The sequence below is a fragment of the Onthophagus taurus genome, unplaced genomic scaffold, assembly GCF_036711975.1.
Source record: "Onthophagus taurus isolate NC unplaced genomic scaffold, IU_Otau_3.0 ScKx7SY_15, whole genome shotgun sequence".
Lineage (NCBI taxonomy): Eukaryota > Metazoa > Arthropoda > Insecta > Coleoptera > Scarabaeidae > Onthophagus > Onthophagus taurus.
This window is the reverse complement of record NW_027248940.1, coordinates 512,840-539,416: the sequence shown is the minus strand read 5'-3', so window position 1 is coordinate 539,416 and position 26,577 is coordinate 512,840. Positions and strand designations below refer to the sequence as shown.

The 26,577-nt window shown below is 36.9% G+C and overlaps 1 protein-coding gene across 1 annotated transcript in view; it reads right to left on the bottom strand.

The window, feature by feature from the left end:
• LOC111422089 (ADAM metallopeptidase with thrombospondin type 1 motif A) overlaps nucleotides 1–26,280 on the bottom strand; it is a 141,952-nt gene extending 115,672 nt beyond the window's left edge. The window contains exon 1 of the mRNA XM_071200972.1: nucleotides 25,945–26,280. The gene's annotated coding sequence lies outside the window, so the exon portion shown is untranslated. The remainder of the gene's footprint in view (nucleotides 1–25,944) is intronic.
• Nucleotides 26,281–26,577: the final 297 nt, after the last annotated feature.

Sequence of the window (26,577 nt, the reverse complement as noted above, 5' to 3'; positions counted from 1 at the left end):
AAATATTCCTATTTTGTTATTTTTCTCGATACCTATGCACATGAGAGCAAAACAGCAAGGGAGCAATATTATATTATATAAGCATTTTATTGTTTTTGATATTTACAATTTTCCCCTTAATACATTCTAATATATATTATAAATATATTATTTTCACCCTCTACCCTCTTCTTCCATTTCCATACCCTCGGCCCTATCACCCTCCCTATTGTCCTCCCTAAACGTAAGTATACTCCCTAACCTCCTCGATCTCTTTTCCCTCCCATCTCCAATTTTCTGTTCTTTTTCTCCCACCCTTACAAAACTTCATCATCCTTGTCTTCTCCACATTCACTTCCAGCCCCTTCCCCCTAAAATATCTTTCCAATGTCTTTATCATATCTTTCATCTCCGCCGCTTCTCTCGCCATGACCACGATGTCATCCGCGTATGCTAACATATGCACCTTTCTACCTCCCACCACCAACCCTCCCATTTGCCCCTTCCCCAATCAATCCTCCAGGTCCGCCGTATACAGTGCAAACAGACTTGGGCTCAGCGGACATCCCTGCCTCAGTCCCTTCGTCGTACAGAACACGTCGCTCAGCTTATCTCCCACTTTTATCCTAGCCATAGTATCCATGTATATTTCCTTCACTCTCTCAATTAGGTGTTCCGTGATCCCGCTCCTCCCCATCTCCTCCCACAACTTTCCCCTGTCCACCTTATCAAAAGCCGCCTTCAAATCTATAAACAGGGCGTACAATTTCCCTCCCTTCTTATCCAGCTCTCTATCTGCCAGATGCTTCAACATGTACACCTTGTCGATTGCTCCCCTTCCCTTCCGAAAGCCTACCTGCCCATCCGGCAAAATTCCCCCCAACTCCATCTCCTCCTCCAGTTTTCCCAGTAGTATCTTCGTGTATACCTTGTATGCCGAGTCTAGTAGGTTAATTCCCCTGTAGCTTTCTACCCTTCCCTTATTACCTTTTTTATATACTGGGCAAATTACCCCCACTTTCCATCCCTCCGGAATCCCACCCCCTCTCCATACGCTATTCATCCCCTCCAACAACTTCACTCTCACCATCCTTGATGCTTCCAACCATGCCTCGTTCTGGATCCCGTCTTCCCCTGGCGCCTTTCCCTTCTTCAATCCCCTAAGCACTGCTTCCATCTCCTCTTCTGCTATCTCTTCTCCCCCATCTCCCTCATAGCCTCCCAAACCCGTTAGCCTCGTTTCTACCCCTCCCAATAATCCCATAAAGTAACTCTTCCATTCTGTCATGTGTATTTCGCTGGTTATCCTCTCCCTACCCTTCTTTCTCTTTTTCAGATACCTCCAGACCTCCCCTTCCCTTGTTATCCCTCTAATCTCTGCCGCCTCCTTCTCCCTCAGTTCTGTTTTCTTTCTACTGCATAACTCTCTGTATCCTCTCCTGGCCTCCCTATCTATCCACCCCTATCTTCCCCCGTCTCCACTGCCTCAACCTCCTTTTCGCCTCCCTCTTCGCCTTCTTGCACTCGCCATCATACTAGTCGTTCCTCCCTACTTTGCCCCCCCAACGTACACACTCCCTTTTCTGTATTGCCTCCCGCACTACCTGGATAAGTTCTTCCAAACCATTGATCTCTTGTATCTTCTGTTGCCAAGTGTCGAGGCACAGAATAACCAGAACTGACAGCTTTGTCGGAACGTTTGATGTTTTAGATTGGCGAGTTTGGGACCTCGATGCTTTGGCGCCATGTATGGCTCCACTGTTTCAGCCATTTTATTGGAGTTTATAATACAGGTTCACACGATTAAATTTGTATCGTAAAAGAATTATTTATACACAGCATTTTTTTTTTGTTTTTATACTATTATTTTATTTAATAATATAATATACGTACACAATTTATATATAAAAGTAGAATTGCAATATAAATTTTTTTAATCCATCGTTATTGATAATTTTAAGGACAGAATTACACGTTAATGTACCCAAACAGTTAATGATAAGAAACATTATTTAATTATTTGAGATACACGTACTTATATAATCTTATGTATATATCATAAATAGACTTTAGGTTGGAGTCAATATGTCAAACTTTTATTAGTAAATAATAAACCGATGTGATATTAGCTCAAAATAAACTCCAATAAAATGGCGATTCACAAGGCCCCATTTTGTCTAGACGGGCTCACTGTCATTTCTGGTTATTCTGTTGTCGAGGTTTCCCCTGTAGAATGCTACCCCTTCTTCCGACCAATCTGTCTTGATGAACTTGCTCCCCAGTTCCGCTCGTCGTCTGCCGTCCACCCCCTTTACCACCACCTCCAACGGTTGGTGATCCGACTCTACCGCTTCTCCCACTTTAAACCTTTCCACCCTCTCCCACATTTCCTGATCCACCAGTACATAATCAATCACAGATGTCCCCCTCGCCCCGATGTAAGTATACTCCCCTTCTTCTCCTTCCTCTTTATTCCCATTCAGTATCTCCCATCCGTTCTCCTCCACCCATCTCAGCACTTCTGTTCCTTCTCCATTCCGCACAGTATCCTTCGACCGCCGTCGTCCCTCCTCTCCCCATATCTCCACGCAAGAGAGCAATATTGTTAAGACTGACATTTGCTACAACTTTTGTTTTAAAAAATTTTTTGTAACAAGCTTTGATTTCCAAGTGCTACATTACCATCTTGTAAAACAACGGAATTCATCAAATCTTCATATTTTCGTATTTTTTTCAATATCTACGCATGTGAGAGGAAAAGTGTAAGAGAACAATATTGTTCAGAATAACATTTGCTACAACTTTTGTCCTAAAAGTATTTTACAACATGCTCCGATTTCCAAGTGTTACCATTATCACTTGCAAAGCAACGAAATTCATCAAATGTCCATATTTTCATATTTTTTCGATATCTATACATATGGGAGCAAAAGTGTAAAAGAGCAATATTGTAAACGACTTTAAAGTTTTAAAATAACTCAAGTGTGAATTAATATGAGCACTATGTTTGGCTTTCAAATATGCCTCAAAACGAAATAAGTTATACTCACATATCTCAGAAAAGTCTAATAACACTTTCTAACATTAACGGCAACAACACCAACTGATCGAACAGTTAAAACAAGAATGATTAGAAACATCTGTTTTAGGATTTTATGACTGGGATGTTTGTTTTATAAAAATGTAGCTCATTCCTTTGACCTGTACAACAATGGGGTAGCATTCTACAAGGGAAACCTCGACACTTGGCAACAGAAGATACAAGAGATCAATGGTTTGGAAGAACTTATCCAGGTAGTGCGGGAGGCAACACAGAAAAGAGAGTGTGTACGTAGGGGGGGCAGAGTAGGGAGGAACGACTGGTATGATGGCAAGTGCAAGAAGGCGAAGAGGGAGGCGAAAAGGAGGTTGAGGCAGTGGAGACGGGGGAAGATAGGGGTGGATAGATATAGGGAGGCCAGGAGACGATACAGAGAGTTATGAGTAGAAAGAAAACAGAACTGAGGGAGAAGGAGGCAGGAGGAGATGGAAGCAGTGCTTAGGGGATTGAAGAAGGGAAAGGCGCCAGGGGAAGACGGGATCCAGAACGAGGCATGGTTGGAAGCATCAAGGGTGGTGAGAGTGAAGTTGTTGGAGGGGATGAATAGCGTATGGAGAGGGGGTGGGATTCCGGAGGGATGGAAAGTGGGGGTAATTTGCACAGTATATAAAAAAGGTAATAAGGGAAGGGTAGAGAGCTACAGGGGAATTAACCTACTAGACTCGGCATACAAGGTATACACGAAGATACTACTGGGAAGATTTTATGCCCCGAGTCACCGGAACACCCTGTATAGATGTTCTTAAATGTACTACTTCGGTCGCAAGCGACCTTGGCTGAAATTAGTATCAGTCATTAATCATAATTAAGAGTATAGATCTTCTTAATTGCATTGCCTCGGCTGTAAGTGACTTCGGCTAATCATTTTATCGCACATCAAATATAAATTTCATTGCCTCAGTACACAAAAGAAATTTATATGAGTATAGATCTTAGATTCAACCTCGGCTAAAGTTTCTCTCCATCATCAAAAATAAAACAAAAAATTTTGCTGCCTCGATACATAATATACATCCATACAAAACTTCTTTTAATGTGAGATTTTTTAGCTATAATTATTAATCATTGTTGTATATATTTCCTTTTAATTGAAAATTAAATCACGTTTTTTCCTTGTAACGTTTACATAGTTATTATTTATAAGAACAAAGTGAGTAATGAATCATTATTATGGTTACTAATTAAAATGTGCACGAGTTTCTAATTTGAGTATCTTAATGATTAATTAATAAAAGGAATTTAAAAAAAAAATAATTAAGAGTTCTACTTTAAATCTATTAAAACAAAAAAAAACTAAACTAAATCAAAAGTGAAAAAAAAAGAAATAGAATTTCTTTGATAAAAAATCCTCCCGGATAAACATTTAAATAAATACGAACGTAACCGAATTTATGCCGACTTAAAATTAGTTGAATGCAAATATTTAGGCGCGATTATGTAAAAAAATGTTAAATGTTAAAAATAGGCATACGATCCATCCAAAAAATCGCTTTTTTTTTTCAACATTTTTCAATCTCAAATCGCTAAAGAAGAAATATTTCCACGTTAAATTACTCGAAACTATTTTCAGTATAAACTCATTTTCACCAGCAAATCAATTCTCACGCTTCAGTTTACAAATTTATTTTCTTTTAAGAGAGATTAATTTTTTAAACAATTAATTGAATCGAATTCTTTTGAAATGATTTGGTGAGACGGTGGTGGCACGCGATAGGAATGTTTCAAGCTTCAAAACCTGTAGAATTCGCATTTTTTCAATTCGTCCAACTCGAAGAGGTAGACTCGACGGCGACTCTTACCTTCGAAAGCTTAAAACCCTTTAATTCAATTCTATTTCATTCTTGGTTCATTTATTTTAAAAAAAAGTCGAGTTAAAAATAAATGCTGCGTTAACGTTTTATTGTAACGAATTAATCAGCAATTTTTTGGCCTTTATTTAAAGATTTAATTTAATTAAAAAAAAAATTATTTAATTTATTGTTATGTAAGAGTTGTAAACACTTAAATTAACTTGTAAAACACGCCGACCTTTAAAAACCTTTAAAACAACAATAACATCGTTTTTAATTTTATTCTTTATTCTTTCTTTCTACGTTTAATTTCGATTTTAAATCGTTTTAAATTCGGTTCATAACACGACAATTTTCATTCATAACGTTGTTGTTGTCGTCGGGTCTCTTTCTTTGTCCGCTCTAAAACGGCATTTCGAATTGAATTATTAATATTTAAACAGGTTTTTTTCGGGCCCACGCTGCGGAGACACAACATCGACCTCTTCTTCTTCTTCTTTCAATCGAAAAAAATATATTTTTTTCGCTCAATTTAGAAGCAGGAATTATTATTATTACTTTTTTTTTCTAACTATTCTCTTTGTAATCGAACCATTTGGATTACTTGATAAAATTAGGTCAACGTCGTTTTGCTATTTCAATCCAGTTTTGTATTATTTAGAGTTTGCGAAAACGATATGAGAACGACAATTGGGTCATTTAGAAATCGCGTACATATGTTTAATATATAAAAGTAAAACTCGTAAATGCGTATATACAGGGTGTATCTGAATGACTGCAACAAACTTCAAGGGGTGATTCTTTAGTGGATTTTAAGGGTACTTTGATATATGAACCATGGGCGACTTCGGCTCCCCTAAGGAGCTACACCCCTCCAAAAATGGCGGAAAATTTTGGTTTAATTTCTTTTTCTCAAAAACCGTAAACGCTAGGATAATGAAATTTGGTGAATATGTTTAACTCATAATAGGGCACGTTTTGACCCTATTTGTACTTTCAACATACGCTTCTAAACTACTAAACGTAACCACCCCCGTTCAATTTATGCCTAGATTTTTTTTATGAAGATGATAAATACATTGGAAAAATTTCAGTTAGATAGATAAAACTATTCTAAAACTTTTTTGTCTCTCTGATGTTCTTAGAAAATTTAATAATTTCTGAGAAAAAAATTAATTAAGCAAACACTAACTGTTAAGCTGTAGCGTTGTTAATCGAAAGTTGGAATGAATTTTTAAAGAAAAAATCTTAGCAGGCTTAGCAATCTTTGTCAGAAATATTTTTGACGTTTAAATGTCAGTGGTTTTCTTACTATTATTATTGTTTTATTTAAAATTTTGAAACGTCGAGTGAACGAGCGGTAGAACTTTATTAATAATAATAATAATAATAATATTTATTGGCACAACCCACATACTTTACATATATAATATCAGAAAGAAAATAAACAAAAAAAAAATTACAAAAACAATATATATTACAATAGAACGGGGTTGCAACCAAATGGACTGCGTTTGGCTCGTAACATAGTCACGATCCACTCCTCCACGCAGCCCGGAAAAAAAAAGAAAAACTATAGATATATAACAATATAGATGGATTAAGCTAAATACCTCAAACAGCTTTTGACCAGAACCACCAACTGACCAGTTTAAACACATCGAACATTGCCACACCCAACGAACCCACCCTCACCGCAGCTCAGACAAATATTTTATGACGGCCTTTTTAAATTCATATCTCGACTTAAAGCAAAAGCAACGATTAAGATCAATGAAATACTTTGCAATATTGTATGAAAATGATTTCTTAAATAGTTGAGTCCTATGCCTTGGAATTGCGATCTGACCCCTGAATCGAGTACCAAGATTGTGAATAATTAATTAACTTTATTGCTACAAAATCAGCATTACATTCCACAAACAATTAAATTTTAACAATACTACAATTACATATATCACATTACAATACAATACATTTTATTTCCTATCCCACCCCTCCCCATCTCCTCCCCGCATCTCCCTACGCTGCCTTGTCGCCACCATCTCCCTCATCCATTCTCTTCCCTCTGCCCTCTCCCCCAGCACCTGCTTCCAGCCGATCACCTCCTCTCTTAGCTCGTCACACTCCCTCAGTAGGTGCTCCAACGATTCCCACTCCCCCCCACATAACCCACAACCCCTCTCATCATCTCTCATCCAATACCTATTCGCTCTCTCCTCATTGCCGCATCTGAATCTTGCCACCATCCTCTTCCCCTCCTCATCCCCCTCCACCGACTGGTACTTCGGCACTCCCTCCGTTATTATTTCCTCGTACTTAGGGTTGTACCTGCTCTCCCTTATGTGCCCCCTTCTTTCTTGCCTCTGTACATCTCTATCCCTGCTCTCCAGCTCTTTCCACATCTCAATCCCTTCCCTCCTTCTATCATCTACCGCTTTCACTGAGTACCCCACCCTTCTGAAATATTCCTCCCTTCCTCGTTGCCCGTAACCCCCTTTCCCTGCCTTAATCTCTTTCCAGCACTCCCTCAAAATTTTACATTGAGACCTCCCTTCAACCCTCTCCTCAAAACGTACCGCCCTTTTACCCGCCTCCACTCTTAACTTATCAACCTTCACCTCTTCTCTGACTATGTACTCCGGCGTCTCTTTTGCCAACCCCAAACCCATCTCCAATACCTAGCCTGTACGCCTTCCAACAGCCCTTGCTCTTTCCACCCCCAAAGCTCCGCCCCGTACATCATAACACTTCTAATCAAGCACTCGAATATCATCTTCCTTTTTCCTATATCCCTTCCAAATAATCTCTCTCCCCACCCCCAGACCTGCCCCATCACCTTATTCGCCTTCTTGGCCATTGCCCTCACATGCGCGCCTTCCTTGTTGTCCTCTCTAAATCTGTACCCCAAATATGTGTACTCCCTCACCTTCTCTATCTCCTTCCCTTCCCACCTCCAATCTTCGCTCTTCCTTCTACCCCCTTTACAGAACTTCATAACCTTTGTCTTTCCTACATTCACCTCCAGAGCCTTCCGCCTAAAGTAACTCTCCAAACTCCGCATCATCTCCTTCGCCTCTCTCGCCACTACCACCAAATCGTCCGCGTAAGCCAGTGAATGCATCTTCCTCCTCCCTACAACCACACCTCCCATCTGCCCACCGGTCAATCTGTCTTCCATGTCTGCGGTATACAAGGCAAACAGAGCGGGACTAAGTGGACATCCCTGCCTCAAACCCCTCGTTGTCCAGAACCTATCCGTTAACTCGTCCCCCACCTTTACCCTAGCTATCGTCTCTGCGTATATCTCCCTCACCCTGTTTATTGTCCCACCAGTAATCCCTCTCCTCCTCATCTCCTCCCATAACTTCCCTCTATTCACCTTATCAAAAGCTGCCTTTAGATCTATGAATAGGACGTAAAGCTTCCCTCCCTTCCCTTCCAGCTCTTTATCCACCAAGTGCTTCAATATGTACACGTTATCTATCGCGCCCCTTCCCTTTCTAAATCCTGCCTGTCCGTCCGGTAAGATCCCTTTCTCTTCCATCTCTTCCTCCAACCTCTGCAGCAGCGCCTTCGCATATATCTTGTACGCCGAGTCCATTAAGCTAATTCCCCTATAACTTTCCACTACTCCCTTCACTCCCTTCTTGTACAAGGGGCTTATTATCGCCGTCCTCCATCCAATCGGAAACCCTTCCCCTTCCCAAACTTTGTTCAGCGCTTCCAACAACTTTCCCCTCACTTCTTCCGTTGCCTCCAGCCATGCCTCATTCTGGACACCGTCCTCCCCTGGAGCCTTCCCCCTCTTTAGTCCCCCCAACGCCGCCTCCATTTGTTCCCCGGCCATCTCCTCTCCTCTTCGTCCCCCTGTATCTGAGATTGTGAATATCAGTTCTATAAGTTATGCGACAGTACAGGTAAGGAGGCATGCGCCAAGTCACCACACCATGAAAAAACAAAGCGGTATGTAAAAACCTTCTCCTCCACATATTTAGCCAATTGGCGGCCTCTAACACATGAGAAACATGCTGACGACGTTTAATACCGTAAATAAATCGTAAGCAACTATTCTGCACTCTCTGAATTCTACCAGCACTAACTTGATCTATAAACGAATGATAAACTACATCACAGTAATTAAAATGTGATAATACAAATGACTCACATAACAATTTTCTAAGTTTGACATTCAAAACCGCTTTGTGTGAATATAACAGCTTTAAACTGGCAAACGCCCTCCCGACCAGGCAGGACACAAACTTCCTCAATCTCAATTCTGAATCTATCCAGACTCCCAAATACCTGACTGAATCCTGATACATGACCTCAGCCCCTCCAATAAGCAATCCCAAATCCCGCTGCGCAGCCAGTTTATTTCTTCCATTCGCAAAGACCAAACCAACAGTTTTATCCGAATTCACCACCAAACCGTGATCATCCGCAAAGCGAAGAATCCCGCTCAAGTCCTGATTGATTTGACTAGAAACTAACGCAACATCCGATGGCTTAAAGGAGTAATATATCTGTGTATCATCCGCATAGAGATGATAGCGACAGGTACGAATGTACTTTTGAATATTGAGTGTATATATCGAGTACAGCAGTGGACCAAGCACTGAGCCTTGGGGCACGCCCGATTTCACATTTAAGATGTTGGATCGACTGCCCCCAAACAACACACTCTGTGTACGATCTCGCAAATAATCGTCCATCAACTGAACACCACACCGGCTCATCCCAACATAATGAAGCATACATAACAGCAACCTATGATCGATCATATCAAAAGCCTTTGAAAAATCTAAAAGCACAAGCACTGTAGTTAATCCCGCATCCCTAGCCGTAACAATGTCATCCATAACGTTTGCCAGCGCAGTGGCACAACTGTAGCCAGATCTAAAACCTGACTGCAAATCGGGCAAGATTTTAAACTGATTTAGGTGACTCGTCAATTGTGATGCCAGTATCTTTTCCAGTACCTTAGACAGAACTGGAAGAACCGATACGGGTCTAATATCATTTAAAATGTGAGGACCAGATTTTTTGGGTAGTGGTACAACCAGCGAACTTTTCCATTTATCTGGAAATACCGAGTCAATTATACATGAATTAATCACGTGTGTGATGTAGGGCAGTAAAACAGGTAGACATAGTTTAATCATTTGTAAGCTTACACCGTCAGACCCGACAGAATTAGTTTTAATAGTCAGTAAAGCCTTCATTACATCACTCTCCTCAACTGCAGAAAAATTCATAGCTAAGTCGCCGGTCATACCACAAACAAAATTTGAAGTGTAGTAGTTATAAATTTCATCAGGCGGAGGTGTGCGGTGTATTGAATTAATGAAATGATCGTTAATAGTATCAGCATTAATTGTTTGATCAAATAAATTGATTGATATGTTCTTTCTACCAACTCTCAAATTTCTCAAAGTATTCCACGTTTCCTTGGGCGATTTTGTACGCAAACAATAATCGAGATATGCCCTTTTTTCATTTTTAATAGCAGTAGCTGTCAAATTACGCAGGTCCCTATAGTAGCACCAATGAGCATTTAATCTAGTTGCTCTGTATTTCCTGAGAGCTTTATTACGTAAACCCATCATCATTCTTATGGTACAAGTTAACCAAGGTGCAGGAGGACGCGTAAAGACCACCGATTTCAGAGGGGCGTGCTTATCAAAAAGATTTAATATATTTTCAGTTAGTTTATTTACTTTAATATTAATGTCGTTCTCTAACAGAAAATCTTGCCACGATAGCGAATTTAAATCAGCCTGAAAGTTATCATAATTAATCGATGAAAATGAGCGAAATGTTTTCAGAATAGGAGTACGCAGAGATTTTCCCAACCTAGGGCCACAAAAAACCATATCATGATCGCCAATATCAGTTACACTCATCACACCAGACGACTCAATACCACCATGATTAGTAATAATTAAATCGAGTAATGTGCGAGTACCATTTGTTACTCTCGTAGGTTCCGTAATCAATTGCTGAAATCCAAAAGATTCTATCACATCGAGCAACTGAAATGAACCACCATAAATTCAACACCATCCTGCACCGAATCGTACACATTTAAATGTTCCACGTGCAAATAACTTTTGAAGTAGACACCCACACCACCCCCAACCCTATGCGGTCTATCCAGACGTACAAAAGTGTAGCCGTCTATAGCTACACTGATATCAGAAATAATCGGACTCAGCCAGGTCTCCGTAATAGCCACAATATCAAAAGAACTGGACTCAACCAAATCTGAGAATTGATGAAAGTGAGCCGTCAGTGAGCCGTCAGATAAATTAATTTGAAAAACAATAACAATAGTAAGAAAACTACTGACATTTAAACGTCAAAAATATTTCTGACAAAGATTGCTAAGCCTGCTAAGATTTTTTCTTTAAAAATTCATTCCAACTTTTGATCGACAACTCCGTTGTTGAACGGGCAGTGTTTACTTTATTATTTTTTTTCTCAAAAATTAGTCGTTTTTGGAAAAATTTTAGAGAGACAAAAAAGTTTTAGGATACTTTCATCTACCTATGTAATTTTTTTTTAATGTATTTACCCTCTGCATAAAAAAATTTTAGCAAAAATGTAAAGGGGGTGGTTACGTTTAGTAGTTTAGAAGGATAGGTTGAAAGTACAAATAGGATGAAAACGTGCCCTACTACCAGTTAAACATATTCCCCAAATTTCGTTGTCCTAGCGTTTATGGTTTATAAGAAAAAAAAAATTAATTCATTCAGATACACCCTGTATATACAAGTGTTTCGGTGACTCGGGGAACAAATGTAACCACATGTACTAGAGTGAAAATGATGACGATTCATGTAAAAAAAAATTAGTAAAAGTCCTCAAATTGCAAAGATACAGGCCATCAAAGTTAAGAAATTTTAACACATTTTTCTAAATATCTTAAACACTATTTATGGTAAAGCGTTGAAATTTGGTACAGTGTAAACTAATATCACGTAAAATCATTAGGCAATTTTTGAGCTGGATCGGTACGCGGGAACAATGCTATACAGGCTGTTCCTAAAGTTTGTTTGCTCAGAACTTTTTTATTCTATCATAACACTACATTTATTTTTGCAGTTTCTTAGAGCAATTTTAGTTTAGAAACTTTTATCACTCTTAGAGAATATTGATAGAAACCACCGTTTTCGTATTAAATGCAAAAATGTTAGGCTCCGAATTCAATACCACTAAAACAAAAATAAATAAATAATCTGAATTGGTAATGACAAGTGAAAATCGAACTGAGCTGTCATAACTATTATGTATGCAACATGTCCAAGTGTAGATTTAGCTAAATTACATTTTTAATTTGTTTTATAATAAAAGAATCCAATAACAATCAATTAAGAATCAACAAAAAATAAACAAAAAAAACGACAACACTAACAGGAATAATAAAAAAAGTACACAAAATAACAAGACAAGTAATAAAAAATACTAAAGGAAATGTTCAAAAAGTTAGATTTCTTTTTTTTTAGTGCTATTATTGAAATCGGAACCCAACATTTTTACATTTAACACGAAAACGGTGATTTTTATCAATATTATCTAAGAGTAATAAAAGTTTCTAAACTAAATTTACTATCAGAAACTGCAAAACTAAATGTAGGGTTATGATAGAATGAAAAAGTTCTGAGCAAACAAACTTTAGGAACAGCCTGTATAGCATTGTTCCTGCTGACCGATCCAAATCATAAATTGCCTAACGATTTTACATTACATTGAATTATACTGTACCAAATTTCAGCACATAACCATAAATAGTGTTTAAGATATTTGGAAAAATGTGTTAAAATTTTCTAACTTTGATGGCCTGTATCTTTGAAATTTGAAGACTTTTACTAATTTTTTTTTACATGAATCGTCGTCATTTTCACTCTAGTATATGTGGTTAAATTTGTTCCCCGAGTCACCGAAACACCCTGTATATATATACAGGGTGACATAGAAAAAAGTACATTGCATAGTGCCACACAATAGAGGACACTAAAATAAGAAAAAAAGTTCCTATGAACATGGGTCCGCAAGGCCTACGGTTAAAAGATACGGGGTGTTGAATTTTAATTTTTTTTTTATTTATTTGCAAAAACAATGATAAATACTTCAACAATTAAATTTCAGGACGGATTTAATAGAGATGGAACCCTGTATGTATGTAGCGCTCTCCATCAGTAATCACAAAACTAAGATCATATTTGAATTTAGCATGATAAAAAAACCTGTATACCACATTTTATCCATTTTTTGCGTCTCTGGCTAAAGATATTAAAAAAAAAAACCCAAAAAAAAATAAAATTCAACACCCCGTATCTTTTAACCGTAGGCCTTGCGGACCCATGTTCATAGGAACTTTTTTTCTTATTTTAGTGTCCTCTATTGTGTGGCATTATGCAATGTATTTTTTTCTGTCAACCTGTATACAGGGTGAGTCAGAAAAAATGGGAAATCCGAATACCGGAGAAACTAGACACCAAAATATGATGATTTAACGTAACATACATCTCTTATACAAATGTCAGTGGTTTTCGAGGCATAGGGTGTTGAAAGTTAAATTCTTATTTCGAAATTTCTTGATAATTTTGAAGGTTTTTGTACTATTAACATAAAATTTGGTAGTTTTATGTTTTCGAGCATGAGAAATACGAATTTGAAACTTGTTTTGTTATTGCTCGTAGAGGGCGCTAGATACACGGTGCTCGTTTGATAAATCAAATCATAAGTGTTTTGGCTCGACAGCTACGACCAATAAGAACTGGAAATCACAAAGAGCATTCAATTTTACATAAAATAGGTGCTCTTATTGAAATTGTCTAAGTCTATCGATTTTCGAATTATTTCCTTTTAAATGGTTAAATGTATTTTTTCTTCTAAAATATTTATTTTTTAACATAAGCAAAGTTGGGTTATTTTTCCGCTTATGTTTCGACAATTGTCTGTTAAATTGTCAACGTTGATTTAATTTCCGTGTGCAATAATCATTTTTACCAACAATAAAGTTATTACCAATTTGAAAATGCCACGACGTAATGAGTTTTTTAATAGTGAGAAATCCAGATTTAAGTCCACTGGGTTTTTGAAAATGGTCACAATATTCTATTGTTATTAATTAATTGTTATTGTTATCGATTATTATCGTTACTAATTGCTATAGTTCTGTGTGTTATTGATTTTAAATGTTAACCTTAAAATTACTTTGAAACAATTAAAAGCAGATAACTTGGAAACCAGTAGACTTAGACAATGTAAGCAAGAGTACCTTTTTTGTGCAGAATTGCAAACTCCTTCAGATTTCTGGTTCTAATTCACCATACCTCAACTGACAAAATAGTCATGACTTGATATCTCAAACGCACAGTGTGTATCTAGCGCCCTCTGCGAGTAATCACAGAACAAATATCAAATTCGCATTTGTCATGCTCGAAAACATCTAACTACCAAATTTTATGTTAATAGTACAAAAACCTTCAAAATTATCAAGAAATTTTGAAATAAAAATTTAATTTTCAACACCCTGTGTATTAAAAACCACCGACATTTGTATAAGACATGTTAGGTTAAATCGTCATATTTTGGTGTCTAGTGTCTCCGGTATTCGGATTTCCCATTTTTTCTGACTCACCCTGTATATATACATATATACAGGATGATTTATTAGCTCATCATCAAACTTTGACATATGATAGCTAATCCAATTACCAAAAAAAAAGTTAATGAACATATATCCTATTTCAATTATTTACGAAATTATAACACTTTAAAGTGTTCTACAGCGAATTTATTAATAGTCAGTAAAATCAAACATTCAACAAAAACAAAGTTGTCATTGTAATATGTCAGTTTGCTGTAAGGTTTAATTATTACATAGAAGATGAAACTCAAAATGTAAGCTTATAGCACTGAAGAGTATACTGATATAATTTTCGTGGATGGTTTTTGCAATGGAAATACTCAACAATCAGTACGTTTAAAGATTTCCACAGCGTCATTTGCATTTTATTCGACCGCATGTAGTTAATGTAGAGGACGAAGAAGTTGTAATTAATGCTGTCATTGATAATCTTTCCATCAGCACTCGAAGAATAGCACACAACATACATGTAAGTCAAAATTTTGCATGGCGCGTATTGAGCCGCGAAGTCCTTCATCCGTATCGTAAATATTCAAGCTCTACAGTCAGGAGACAATCAGCAACGGTTAGCATTTTGTGAATGGTTATTGCACCAACATGCCCAAAATAATGACTTCATTTCAAATGTTATATAATAAACATATCTGGGCATTATAAAATCTGCATGCGATTAGACCAAGAAAATTTCAACAACGTTTCAGCATCAACCTTTGGGGTAGAATATTTAACAACAATTTACTAGGTTTGCATGTACTTGATGGACGTTTGAACGCTATAAATTACAGATTCTTTTTAGCAGTACACTTTTTGATTTACTTGAAGATATACCTCTTAATGTAATTCAAAATATGTGTCCCACCTCATCGCGGAAGAGTAGTTGTTGAGTGGTTAAACCAATATTTTCCAAACAAGTGGATTGGTAACAATGATCCATTTGCTTGGCCACTTAGATCCCCGACCTTAATCCATTGGATTTCTACTTATGGGGTCATATGAAACAAATTGTGTATCAAGTGGAAATTAACACACGAGAACAGTTATTAAACAGAATACAAATGGCTGTTACTGAAATAAGAAATCAACCAGACATTTTAATTCAGCTGAAGAACTCTTTAATTCGTCGTTGTGAAGCATGTATTCTAGCAGAAGGAGGCTATTTTGAACAATTTTTGTAATATTTATGTGTTAATTATGATATAAAAATTAAAACTTTAAAGTGTTATAATTTCGTAAATAATTGAAATAGGACATAATTATGTCCTAAGCTATCATATGTCAAAGTTTGATGGTGAGCTAATAAATCACCCTGTATATATACGAGCTCTACAAACTTCATTTATTCCTTGTTGTTCAATTGTTTAGATTTTTTTTCTTTTGGGGCCATCTCAAAACTCTAGTCTACGCTACTTCAGTTGAAAATGTTGACCAATTAAGAGAGCGCATTGTTGTATCTTGCGAAATAATTCGGAACACTCCGGGAATTTTCTTGCGTGTTAGACAGTCAATGCGTCGAAGAAAGACAACCACTACCCCTTCAAAAGCTTCACCAATTATGACTTTAAAAATTTTTTTCTCGCACAAACGTAGCTTATTATGAGTAGAAAATGCTTACAAAAGCTGTTTTCTGTACAATAAACGTTTCCGGAGATATTCGCAAAAACTTTTTTCAAATTATTGGACAAGGTATCACATCCTGAAGAACTACGCATATATCTATTATGAAACAGCCTGTATAGCAATATTCCCCAAGATCAAGAAAATCCTAATCAAGCAGATGTCCCAAACTCTATGGTCTGCCCAAAATCCACATCGTTCGATGTCAAGTCTCTCTATCCCAGTATTCCCATCGAAGAGGCCCTCAAACAGATCAGAGAGAACGAAGATTTACCCAGCCACATCGTAGACCTTGCCAAACACTGCCTCAATAATGCTTACGTTGTATTCGACGGCCAGATCTACAAGCAAGTATTACAAGGAGAAGCTTCACTATCCCCAGTCATCGCCAACCTCATGATCTACTTCGAAAAGCGTTAAAAGAGGCCAGACACAAACCCAAGTTGTGGATTCGCTATGTCGATGATATCTTCGTCATTTACCCTTTTGGAAAAGAAAAGCTTCATGACTTTTAAGAATACTTAAACACCATTCAAAAATTCAGTTCACCACAGAAATGGAGGAAAACGGACAGTCATACCACCTTCGAAATCATTCGAAAGTGATATTAATTTGATATTATGTTGATATAATATCTTCAATATCTGAAAGTAACTTGTCAATCAAAATGAGTGTAAGAAAGATATTTTATGAAATAATGGACGAGCTTGTAGCAAGCAAGAATAATAATAAGGTTTATATCGACAAGGACAAATACGCAAAGTGGAATGGACGGAATGAAGAAATTAAGTATTACGTGTGTTACGACGACTTATTCAACATTCTCGAAGAATCACATGTTGCTGTTGGACTCGGTGGAAGGACAAGGATGCTTGTTGAGGATATTATGACATAATATTTGAAGCTATGCCTACCTTGTCAAAAAAACAGAAGACTTTGAAAAATGGCATTGAAGTAACCGATGATTCTAATGTAAAACAGAAAATGTAACTCAATCTCAACAAGTTTTTATAACTGAAAAGCTAATATCGAAAAAACAAAAAAGAATGTATTCTGGTAATAAGAAAAAATGCAAAATTCAATTTGGAAAACCAAGCTGAAAAAATGAAAAAGACAGCAAATAAATATCCAAATTTAAAAGTTGGCCAAAATGTAAGGCTGAAAGTATCTGACATTGACAGAGCTAAAACTGACCCAAAAAGCATTATTAAGTTGTGGTAGATGTAAAAGACCACGAGCTTTACCAACTGGGTATGAAAATTGGTGTACTAAAGCAGCTTTATACTAAGAATAAATTTACCTCATGCTCTGAAGACTTTATAAAAATAGAAAAAGTTGTTAAAGATAAAGAAGTGACACATAAAGAAGACACATACGAATAGGTACCTGCAGGCTTCATCCCACCACCACCCACAACAGAAGAGGTCCGTGATTCAAGCCTTATTCCAGCGAGCAGAGAGGATATGCGATAAAGAGAACCTAAGAAAAGAAGAAAGATTCCTAGAAGATGTGCTGCAGAAGAACGGCTACACGATGAGAGATATCCGACGATCCACCAAACCACACAAACAGAAGGATGACTCGGTAAGTACGACACCAGCCGGTTTTTTTCTATTCAAAACGCTCTTCCGATAGCCAAAGACAAACTAACCCCATTAAAGGGAGCTGGAGTCTACCGGCTATCTTGCAGTTGCGGGAAATATTACGTTGGCCAAACTGGACGTAACATATAGTGCCGCATCAAGGAACACGAAAGAGACGTCCGACTAAGGAAGATCCAACAATCTGCAGTCGCAGAGCATTGCCACAAAGGAGGACACAGCATAGAGTTCGAAAAAACCAAAGTGCTAGCAAGAAACGGACATTACTTCCAAAGATTGGCGAGAGAGGCGATAGAGATTCATCGACATGGGAATAGCATGAATAGAGAAGATGGCTGGGAACTCAGCCGCACATGGAAGATGTTGGTGAACTCAACGAAGCCTTCTCCACCCGGATTTGATAAAACAACTTAGTTGACAATTAGATACTAATTAGTTATTAATTTTTTTTTCATCATGTATTTATTGTCAAATTTTAAAACGAATTCGTCACTTCGAACATGGCATCCGAAACGTCAAACATTTTTTCAAAAAACGCACGGCTTAACCCGAAAGATTCTAGGTCTAGTGTTAGTTCTTGTGATAGTGCTAGTGTTAGTTTAATAAAGAAGTGAGTCTTCGAGAAATTGTCTTTGACAGGAATAACTGCTTGAAAAAATGCTTATCAAAGAAATGCGCTTGCAAGTCCTTAGGACTACTTTGTAATTCTAAATGCCATAACAGCTCTCCGTGTTCTAACAAGTAAAATGTTAAAAAAATTTATTATTTGCCCTCTTTTACTTTGATTAAAACATAAGCGTTACCTTTCTGAGAAAATTATTTCATTTTTGTTATTTATTTTTACTTTTAAAAAGTATTTTGAAAATGTTAAAAAAAATACCAAATGATAGATAATATTAAATAATTAAGCAATGTAAAGATTTTATAAATGATTAAAAAATATATTTATTGTTTTATTCTCAAAACTAACATTTACGAACTGTTATTAGCAAAACTTAGCATGTACCAAATTCTATTGGTAAAAGCCAGAAAAATTATCTCTTGTTTAAAAAAATCCTTACATTTACCAACTCATGTTGGTAAATCTTAAGATTTACCGTAGTTCGGGCATTTACAGTAACATATACATATGTATAATCCTAGACGGCTCCTAAAAGTTGTAACCGCAAATTGCGGAGACTTTTGGGTCTCGCCCCTATAACCCTTTTCGGTGTAACTGTTTTAACCAGAATTTGAAAGACATCCAATAAACATAAAAAACGTTTATTTTCAACAAGATGGTGCCACAGCGAACACTGCCAAAGCATTATGGAAGTAGTGAGGAACACGTAGTGAGAACGCGTCATTTCTCCTTTTGATGAGATGATCTGGTCCCCAACAATGTGTTTTTCACAAACCCCGTACTTTAATTGACTTTAACCAAAGTCAAACTACTATTTAACAATTTTAGCTAATAATGTATTAGTGTCAAAATCGTATCATATTGAAATCACAACATTACGAACGTCTTCTTCTTTTAAATTTAGAACTTAGTTTTGTTTTTCCTGCTCTTGTTTCTACAGATTATTATTATAATATATCGTGATGGGTCTTATGCACATTTTGTTTCTGATCTTACGTTTTATGCTTACAGATCCTCGGTTTCTCTCGCCACTCCTCTCCAGTATGCTCTTCTTGCCACACTCTCCTCCGACACCATCCTTACTACGTATGAATGCTCTGTACTCAGTTTTTATTCTTTGCTGGATGTCTTGAACATTCCCATTATTCTTTATTAAGAGGGACCTCATATTTTGTCTCATCGTGGATTTCCGCTGCATAACAAGTCCACATCGTCCTGTATGTCAGGCATTGCGTTGGTTCTGATGACTCTTTCTAGAGTAAGGTTGTCCACAAGCTCTCTTGTGACGCTTGCGGCTATCTTTATGACACTCTTGGTGTTTGCTAGCGTCATCCTCATCAAGCTATGTATTGTATAATGCCTTATCTAACTATTTTTGTATTTAATTGTAAACATATGGTCGATTGTAGACCTCCTTCCACGGAATCCACACTGATAATCTCCGAAAAAGGTTCTATGTATCTGGCAAACACCTTTGTTAGTACTTTATATGTTATGTTAAGTGATGTTAAGAGATTTTCCTCGAAATCCACACTAATAATATTCCAGATCGTTTTTCGAAAACGGTTCTGTGTTTGGCAAGTATCTTTGTTAGTACTTTGTATGTTGTAGTAGACACACTTTACCATACTTTAAGAGATCCGCTAATATTTGATCTTTTCCTGGTGACTTGTGGTGTTTTATACTTTGTGTGGCTTCTTTCACTTCAGATTGGGTTGGGACTGGAATTAATTTGCTCTCAACCATGTTTTCTCCTTCTTTATCCTGCCATACATCTCTCCCCTCGGCCATCTCCTCTGTTTCCTCTATCTTCGACCATGTGACGAGAAAGAGGAGCAGGAAATGTGATTATTATCGTGCCTTATATCCGATAGTAGTACTTGTATTTTGTTAGTCCGTTAGCCATTTTTATGTAGTGTTGTTGCTGTTCAATTCTTTGATAATTGCTAGAATGTGTCAATTTACATTTCTCTACCAAATGAAATCGTCATTGCTTATTATACTTTCAGATATTGCTAACCTTTATTGATAAAAGAAAAATAAGTTATAAATAATTAATACTGAGGTGATCATTCTTTCTCTTTATTGTCTATACCAGGTTTCGGGACTCTGCCCTTCTTCGGTAGACCCTACAAGGTACAATAGACTTATTAGATAATTATTAACAATATTAAATTAACACTGATTAATTTTGTTTAGACTTACGTCATATTCATTAGAATAATACAAACATTAAGACTTAAGATAAACTAAATAAACTGAGTTGCACGTGCGGAGAGAAGGTTTAACACGTTGAACAACTTTGGAGGTTAAGAAGTCGGTAATACAGAATTTTACCAAATGATTTAAATTCAAACTAACAACGGTCATCAAATAAAAATCAAGTGTAAAACAAAATAAAATATACGTCATGGATGAAAATCAGGATCTTTTACAACGTTAATCTGATTTTCTTACAAAATTCAAGAATTCAACAGGGAAACAATTAACCAAGGGTTAGTATTCAAGGGACATTGGGGCATGGGATGTAAGTGGTGCAGGTTCGAGCCGCCTCCAAACTCGAACCTCTCTTCCACTCACATTAACAAAAATATAAAGCGAAGGGACAGTCATCATAAAATCAACGACACGACCAAATAACGGAATCAAATGAATCAACTACGTTACTACATTGCAAAACAGGAACTCAGCCATATGAGAAACTATCAAATATTTAAAACTTAAATAAATTCCATACATTAAATAAACTAACACTAAATTAAATAGAAACTAAATCAATAGAGTTAAATAAAATAGGGGTATGAGTTATGTAAATGGGACATTGGGGCATGGGGTGCAAGTGGTGCAGCATTCGAGTCGCCTCCAAGCTCGAACCTCTCTTCCACTTGCACTGTAAGGTTTTCTAAGTCTTATCTTCTTTTCTTCTGGGGAAAGGGTTCCTCGGACATCCATATAGTGGTTGGTAAATTGGTGTAAACTGTTCATTCAGGCTAATTAGATTAGTGTTGTTTTTGATGAATCTATTTATCTCATACGTCTCAATGTATTCCATAAGGTTGCTTTTTGTTAAGTGGTGTAGCAGCTTAACATGTTTTGTTTCGTCAAAGTCGTGATTGTTGAAAGCCAGATGTCTACCAAAATTCGACTTGGAATTGGTTTTGTGTTCTTTTATCCGTGTTTGTAAATTCCTGCCAGTTTCTCCAATGTACGTTGCGGAGCAGGTCCCGCATTGAAGTTGGTGGAACACCACTCTTTGCCAAAGTGTCCGTTTTATCTTTATTGTTGACTAAACAATGTAATGAAAGGTAATGAAAGCTCTAACAGTACTCAAACGGGTGCTGTAATAAGACTCCTTACAGCATCCGATCGATGCTGTAATGAGATTTTAGTAACATTTTATGGAACCAGTTCAAGTTGGTGACATTGGGTCACTAATTTTTCTAGTTGTCAATGTGACAATTTTTGTCTATGTATGTTTAAACACGTTCTTAGCATCGAATACAAGGTCCACAATGATGAGGACATTGAACACTGAGCAATTTCTCTTATTTTGGGAGGTGTACATCAAACATTTTTTTCGGGTGAATACATTTTGTGTTTTGACAGTTTCTAATTGTCAATTCAAATTTCTATTTTCAAGTGTTACCAACTGCTACATACCTATTTCCCTACATTGTCAAAATTTATTTTATTTTTGTTAAAAAAATAGGACGAAAACGCGAATTACAAAAAATAGCATAAAAAACACGTTTCATAAGACTTCATTCATTAAAAAACTCGTGGCTTCACCACTCGTTTTTCAACTTGAATTCGTGCGTTTCAAGCGTGTCTTACGAAACTTGTTTTTTAATATACTATTATTTTTAAATGAGATGGTAATGTCGTTTTCATGGAAGATTTTCCTAATTCTGTGTGAGACTGTTCCTGGATATGTAATTGACCTGTAGGTAACTTCTTTATTCTTCGTTTTGTCATGCAATGTAGTTAAGCGTTCTATCTCTACCTTGTTTCGAAATCTTGAGACTAGTTTCTGTATGATGTGTTGTGGAAAGGAGTTTTCTCTTTCTAAATCCTGTTGTTCTAAATTTGAGTTAAATGCTCTATGTAGGTAAGTCCTGAGGGCTGCCATCTTATGGGTTTCTTATGGGGTTTCTAAATATTGTGTATTTAATTTCGTTGCCCAAACGTTGAATTGTGAAGTCAAGAAAGTTTATTCTATTTTCTATTTCCGTTTCTAGAGTGAAATGTATCTTTGGATGTAATTTGTTTATGTATTCATGGAGATTATCAATTACACTGTTGGAAATAATTCACGAGCACACCCTATATAATCTGAACGCGTGAAGATAAATCCATAATATTTGCGGAGCACAAAGGTTTACTGTAGACGAGTTTATTCAGGGAGTTTCGAGTTGTTCCGTCGCGGCATTTTTGACTGAGCCGCCCTTCCAAGTGGAACATTCCGTCGCTATGGAGACCGAAGTGGATGAAAAATACCGGTCGTTTTTATTGTGGTGTGAGGGACCACATTATTATCGTACTCTGTGCGCAATGGATGATCGCGTTATTTAAGCGAGTTTGAGCGAGGAATGTTTGTGGGTATGCACATTGAGGGTGTATCGTTCCGTGAAATTGCGCGTCGTCTCGAGCGGTCGTTATCGTCAGTGCAACGGGCATAGCGAGAATGGTCTGAGGTAGGACATAGGTACCTACAGCTGCGGCCGGGACGGCCCTGCGCGACACAACACACGAGGATCGCACTCTTGTGCTCAGCGCTTTAGCGTCGTGTGCGTCCTCCTCAAGGCAACTTGGAGCTGTTTGGCCACTGGCAGGGGAAGGCGCACTCACTACGCGAACTGTACGGCGGCGTTTGGTAGATAGTGGACTGGCGCGCGCGTCGTGCGATACAGCGGATTCCAGTAACACTCGAGCACCGCAGCATACGTCACGAGTGGGTCGACGGTAGGCATTAGTAGGTTGCCGAGTAGAGGGACATTTTGTTTTCCGATTAATCAAGATCCGAATTGAGCACTGGTGATGCGCGAATTTTAGTTCGTCGGAGCCGTGATGATCGTCTACTCGAGCAGTGTGTGCAAGAACGCCCTATCCACCGACAACCGAGCACTATGGTATGGGGTGCGATTACATATGGTGGACGTACACGTCTGCTGCGTGTATAGCAGACCATGACGGGTCAATGATACGTAGATGAGGTGCTACGGTCCGTTGTGCTTCCCTATGTTCGGCGGCTCTCATGTCTGCTATGCATGCACGACAACGTATGTGTTGTACAGACCTTTGTGGAAGAGCACCGTATACGAATACTTCCATGGCTAGCTCGGTTTCCGCATCTGAATCCGATCAAACATGTTTGGGACATGACTGATCGGAGACTTCTATGTTATTCGGCTTCCTCGGCTAATGTTGAGGAGCTATGGAGGCGAGTTGAGGTGGCATGGTTGGCCATCCCTCTCGCTACAATATAGCGACTTATAGACTTCATGCCACGTCGTGTAGTGATGGTACGCGAAGCTCACGGGGGATACTCTCGCTATTGATGTTTCTCCTCCCAGCAGAGTTGTGCCGTTCTCCATGTGAGAGTAGGTTATGCTACTTTAGTACTACTTCCATACCAAATTTTATTGCGCTAGACACACGCGTTCAGATTATACAGGGTGTGCTCGTGAATTATTTCCAACAGTGTATTTGTTCATCTTTGACGAAAACCAATATGTCATCCACATATCTGATCCAGGTAATGATTTCATTCTTGTATGGGTTAATGTCATTCATAATAAGTTTATTTTCTAAGTTGTCCATAAATAAGTCGGCCATTATCTCACTGAGTGGGGAACCCATTGGCAAACCATCCGCATATTGGTAGAATTTATTGTTGAATGTACAGAAGTTACAAATGGAATTAGTCTTGTTTTCGTCTCTAAGTTCGGCTATGGGTATATTGGTGTACAAGTTACTGACATCAAATGAAATCATTTTGAACTTATCAGGTAGTTTTATTTTGTTAATCAAAGTTGGTATTTGATTAAGGTTTGTGATCGTATGTTTTGGTTTAAAATTAATAGTATTTCTAACAAATTTTTGTAGTAATTTGGAAAGTCTGTATGTGCTGGATTGAATGGAACTAATAATGGGTCGAATAGGCATGTTATTTTTATGAATCTTTGGGAGGGCATAGTGTTTTGGAATTTGTGGATTCATGGGTAATAAATTTCTAACATTGTCCAGGATCTCTTCTAAAATCATGTTATTTTCTTTGATAATTTGTTTGGTCTTTTTGTGGAAATTATTTGTTGGGTTTTTATTTATGGTTTTGAAGTCGTTGTCATTCAGGAAATCTTCGGTTTTTTTAATATACTGTTCTTTACTCAAGATAATTGTTCCTGCATTCTTATCTGCCGGGGTCATAATTAGGTTATTTTCTTTAATTTTTCGCTTTATACTTTTTATCACTCTAAGTTCTTCTCTGTTTCATATTTCAGTCCTTTCTTTAGTATGTCTTCTTCTTTCTATGTAAAGATTATGGAAGTGGTGTTCGTTACCTTTGGGTAAAATTTATGAATTGTTTCTTGTCTCTGCATTTGGTTCCCCTTGATCTTTTTCTCGTTTCTCAATTTTTGCAGCTTTTTCTGTTTTCTCTTTCGTACTTCATTTAAAATTATCCTATCATGCAATTTAGCTTCTCTAATTATTTCTTCGACTTCTATGTAATGGAGGTGAAGATTAAGTAGTTGGTAACAATTGTAAAGCTTAAGGTTAAGCAAATTAAGTTTTTTGTAATGGTTGTTTAGAATTGTGCGAATGTATTGGGTTTTTATTTTATCAATAAAGTTAGGAAAGATTTCCTCTGCGAGACAAATTCTTAGAAATCTAATGTGTTGTAGTTGTAAGTCGATCTTATATGTTGTACGTTTGTAGGTAAGGATATTAGTAGCCGTATTTGCCATATAATTATTGATATCGTTTATATCCATATTCACCAGAGAGTTTAAGAAAAATAAGTTATAAATAATTAATACTGAGGTGATCATTCTTTCTCTTTATTGTCTATACCATTTATTGATAAAGTTGGAAGAGTAGGCATGATGACAAAAATCTTTATCAATTATTAATATTATACTTACTTGAATAGTCATTTAAGGTCATCACAGCCTTAAATAACCAGTAAATAAACCGGAATACTTGCGAAAGTGTTACTAAAATAAAAATTGCATACAAAACCTAAATTATTTGTAGTCCTGATGATGATACAAACACCGAAATCGGTCTAAATGAATAAATAAGTCGTATAAATCAAGTTTAGTATGAGATTTAAATATTAATTTGTCGTATTAATTGATTTAGCATTTTTTAAAATTTATATTTTTTATTGTTATTTTAATTTTTTACTTTTTGGCGGTCATACGTTCCGAGTCCGGTTATTTATATCTTAAAGGTCAATGCGAGAGAAGAGCACCAGCCTCGGTTATAAACTAATAATAAATTATTTTAAAATCAACCAGAAAAAATTTTTTAAAACTTATTAATAAATAATTAATTAAATAAAATTAATTTGTGCTTACCTTATTATTAAACAAACTCAAAAATGAATCTTCTCGATCTTGATGAATCTTTTGGTTATTTAAAACGAAAATTATAGAAAATACTTGAAACATATCCAAGCGACGCGAACTTATTATTTCTTTTTATTTTACTTATTTTTCACAAATTTATTTCTTTTTTTCGGATATATTTTGCACCTTCTTTCGAAAAATGAGAACTCCGCGCGGTTATCGGAAACGAACGAAAAAAAGGTCGTCGACTGCCGAAACCCGATGAAGTGCTTTTGCTCTCTTTTTTCGAAAACGGGTTAATGGTTAATCAAAGCACATCCGGCTCGCGTCGCTCGCGAACGCCGACTGAACTCGAAGAACCAGAAGAGAGTTAGTTAGCGCGAAGTGTTAAGCGCGTTCGAAGAAAATAAATAAAAATTCTCAATATCGAAATCTATTTTATCGATATTTATTATCGCGCCAAAAAACTATTATTGAAATTATTTAAAATAATTTTTTTAGGTTATGTTTGTCGCGTTATGAAGAGTTTTACAAAATAAAATTGATTTTAAAAGAAATTTGTTTTAAAAATTGTGAAAACTTACCGCATTTGAAGAATTTGTGCCTAAAATATCTTTGAAATCGTTTAAAATCACTTTAAGA